Raw genomic sequence first — 4,764 nt, forward strand, 5'->3', positions numbered from 1 at the left:
TCTAATCCTTTGAGTAAAAACAATATTAAATTGGCCAACAATATTCCCAAGCCAAACATGGTCAATTCATACACAACATGATATATTATGTTGCTTTAATATCAAGTCAAGGCCAGTCAAAAAGGCTAAAATTCAAACTTGCTCCTTCCATAGAAAAACTTGGATTGTTCCTAATGAAGATGCCTAGCATTAGGGGATTTTTGAGGTCTAAAATGGGTCTCCTAAGGAAATTATAAAATAATAGTGGAAATAATAAAATAATATTAGATTACATCATCAACTTTTAGAGGGAACGAAGAAAAACTATTTTTTCAACTCGTATTTTCAACTTATCTCCGTATGGGTTTACTCAAATTACGAGTGCAAACACTCGTTGGATGCATAATCTGGTTCCTCATCCAAGATGTACCCATGTTTCATACTTTCGATGGACCCTTCTACATGAAAAATGAGAAATACATGAGAAAACATTATTGCAATCAACAACAGTGCTACCAGAGACCACTAGATTTTCTGCTCCACTTTCAGGAACCACAGAACTGTTGCACCCATCAACAATAGTGCTACCTTGCAGGTTGTAACAAAGGGTACTATTGGTGGTACCACTTTTTGACTTAGCGGTTTATTTCATTTTCTTGATGCAAAAACATAGGTTTTGAAGGATAGAGTCCTAGTTCTAGCTCATAGTCATATTTAAGTTGGTAACATAGTCACGGGATGTAATATCCAAGTTTTAATTCCCATAAATTTCATTGTAATTATGACAATATCATTTAGGGTAGTGAGCTGATATGAATTCAACCAAAAAGAATATAGTAAATAAAGGCTATGGAGCCTAGCATTGTAATTTATACACACATTGATTTAATAAAAATACATTGATGGTTATACTGCAAGAGGGAAAATAATGTCTTAGGGATATGATTCGATAAGAGAGGGGGCCAAGCAAGGACCAAGGGAAAATTTCCACATGCCTAGGCCATTTTGCTATTACACATACAATCCTTCTTTCAATAACCAAAATATGCAATGCATGCATGTAAGAAGTTGGTGGGAAAAGACATATCACCAATTTATGGCAACATGGGCTAAGTATAACTAAATATTGAGAAATGTGAGTGTCAAAGCATGAATGGAACAAAAGGAAATTTGAGATGAAAAAAGTGACATAATTTTTAGAGAGAAAGTGTAATGGAAAAATATATTGTGGTACTAAGAAAGAGAACTCACCCTATTGGGTATGAAAAATAACCACAGATGTGTTAGGTTTTCCCCTAAGAACTAGACTAGCATGAGAGAGTAATATTTAGGCTAAGAAATAACACACAATCTTGAGGGAAGGCTATTGTGAGCACTTCAATTATTGATCAAAACTCTTGAAGTCCCTACCTAAGATGTTCTTGGACAACCTATGTCGGAGACATGGAGAGAAGTGGGATATGTTGAGTAACTATGTTGCAGACAAGAATTTATCATTCCTTGAGTTGTGTAGGGTAAGGGGAAGGAAGATAGAAAATTGGAATTTTTATAGGAGTTAGTAATTTGGGTATTAGGTTGTTGAGTGGATAGTGGCTAGCAATTAGAGCCAAACTTCCTTGTGGATTCATTGCACTAGCTTGATGATGGAATACTATTGAGAGGAATTTAACAATGGAGTCTATGTTTGGGAGGAAACATCCTAGGTACAGAGCCAATGATGAAATTTAATTATGAAATATGTGCTCGTATTCATTGTGTTGAGTTTAATGCTAAAATTTTTCTTTGCATTTTGTGGTTTTCCACAATGTGTTTTCTTAATAATATTCATTCACATATTTCAATTTTATTTTTGATGCATGCTTATGATCCAAGTGGATATTGGTGGCCACCTGCCAAGTCCACCTGGACCCCCACCATTGTCTTTCTCAGCATTTTCAATTTCCTTAATTGTAGCTCAACTTACTATTTTTAGCAGTTTTTCGGGTCCTGAACTTCCGGAGCCGTTTTGAGGCCCTAAACGACGTTTTTTGGGGAATCCGGGGGCAACACTCCATGGATTGGTGTTGCCCGTTCCAACAATGATAGTGCTCGGATAGATCTTTCTAATGAGCTATTGTACGTGTCAAACGGAGATCATATGCCAAAGTTACGACCCCGGGAAGTTGATGTACCAACTTACCCCCAAACGGGGCCCACAGTTTTGGCGTTTCATCTCCTAGGGTTAGGTTTTGGAATGTTAAGGGTTTTTCCATTGTTTCTCAACAATAAATAGGCCTTCGAGCCTCATTGTAACACAGTTCAGAGGCATGTAGCCATCACATCTCTTCTCAAAGATAAGCTACCATCGCCCTAGCTAGTTTATTTCCATTTCTGTTTGTAAGCATATTTCAGTATTTTCAATTAATGAAATGAAGTATTCTTTCCGTTGCATCTTTGTGTATATGGTTATCTCTGTAATTTGTTGCGTTCCTGTTTAAATCCGGATCAGCTTATTTTCATCATGTTGCATAGATTTATTTTTACATATATCAAAGTATCTTATTTTTTCATGTTAATGTGAGCTTTGCATAATGGTATAAATGATATATTTTTAGTATTATGGCTTAGCAAGGGAGTTGGGTATGTTATAGGCATAAGGTTGGTAATTTCATGCCATCGTCATGGTTAAAAACCCAAGACCCATCAACAATGCACAAGACATCTTGATGCTTATATCCAACTCATATAAAAAGACCCCCTAGTGAGGGTCTATGTTGGAGTTTCCAATTTTTTCATGATGCTTAATATTGAGATGATTCAATTATGGCGTGTGGACCTCATTTCAACTTTTGACCATGTTTAAACCTAAAATTATTTATATTGCAAAAAAATTACTCATGGGGCATTTATCCCAACTAAAGGATTACAAAGAATCCTTAGAAATGAGTTGTGTATTACATTAAGGATTTGTTTAGGGTTCTTGATCCAAATAAATATTTAATTATATCGTAAGGAAACTTACTCATGGTTCCTATATTTTACTCAAAGTATTAAAATGGACTCATGTGTTGGTTTGAGGACTTGTTCATGGTTCTTCTACTAGAGAAGATTCAAGCATACCTCAAGGCATTAATTTTCCTTCCTATAATATTGTTAAGACTTCATGGTCAATCCTTAGTGTCTAAAAACTCTTAATGACATCCATATCAAACTCAGAAGCCAAAGATCCCCAAAGAGTGGTTGTGTTATGGGTTGTGAGTGTCATTTAATATGGAAATCAAGATCAATAAGCTATGTTCAGGGCTTATGGCCTACATTGTGTTTTCCTCCCCTAACCATGAAATTTAAGCTCAAGAAGGTTCAATTATGGATGAAGCCTCTTTTTACCCCCTTAGCCATGTTTAAGCCATGAGATAAATTTCTGTTATGCAAAACATATTCATGGCATTTGCATCCCACTCAAATGATAAATAACAACTGTCATGGTCCTAAGAACCATTCTTTATGTGGACCCAAGTCACATTCTTATTTAGGGCTTATGTTTTGTCTTAATCATGGCACTCATATCCCTCTAGTATGCTAGAGATACACTAGAGGGGGTGCCATGTAATTTTTCAAGGACACATTCATGGAATTGTAGCCTAATATGGTTCATGGGTTATATATGTTGTTCATAATGCTTGAGCATGAGAAGCTTCACCGATAAAGAAAGGCCCTTATGATCCTCCCTTGAGCTTCATTAAATGTTGACACCCATTCCTAGTTACAAATAATCTAGTCATGATGTCACATGGAGGTGAATGATGTCGTATAAAGGTCATATGTGGTGGTTCAGGGCTCGTTCCTTGGATTTTGAGCCTAAGGAGAAAGTTTTAGGGCTCAGAGGTTCTTGTTTCCCATTCTTAACTATGACCAAGAACCTAAGACCCATCCTTGATGGTGATGACTTTGTAATAGCATCCATATTGAATTCAAATTCCAAATACTACCTATTGAGGGATTTTTTCATGGTTTCTAGATGTTGTTCATAGAATTTGAGCTTAAGAATATCGATTTTAGGATTAAAGCCCTTATTTCCCCTCTAGAACATGTTTAAATTGTGGCATCGATTTCCAACTCACTAAACCTACTCATGATGGATGTCTCCTTGTTGGAGGTTTATAAGGAACCACTACAAAGAAATCAACTATTTCTTTGAGGACTCATTAATTTCTCTTGAGGATGGGTAGAATGAACATAATCAAAAGGCATTTGTTTTCATTCCTTAACTTTTCTTTGGGATCCATGAGCCGTCCTTGATGCACATAGCCTTCTAATGGTGTCCATATCAAACTATAATAAAAAAGAAGTGTGCATTTACAGTTATGGTTTGCACATGTTTTTCTTGGTGTGATATTAATGGAAAACACGATTTGTAAACATGGTTTAAAATCATTTTGGAATTCACCATAGGGGCTTGCATGGTCCATCCATCAAGATTTGGGAAGAACTAAAGCAATTTTGATAAGAACATAGTTTTTCCTAAGACATTTGCACATTCTTGAGATTTTCAACAAACATGTTTTCCATTTTCCACAATTTCAAGAAGAAACCACATACACCTACAATTAATGACTAAATGACCATGACCATATTTATAGTTTGACCTATTAATGGTTAAAGTTGAAATCTTAAATAATATACATATTAATATAATGGTATAAAAGCTATATTTTTAGCGTTATGGCTTACCAAAGGAGATGGGTATGTTCTAGGCACAAGGTTGGTATTTTCATGCCATGGTTATGGTTAAAACCCCAAGACCGA

The sequence above is a fragment of the Pinus tabuliformis genome, chromosome 2_1 (genome assembly GCF_031772625.1).
Source record: "Pinus tabuliformis cultivar Carrire ecotype Pingquan chromosome 2_1, CPIR1, whole genome shotgun sequence".
Classification (NCBI taxonomy): domain Eukaryota; kingdom Viridiplantae; phylum Streptophyta; class Pinopsida; order Pinales; family Pinaceae; genus Pinus; species Pinus tabuliformis.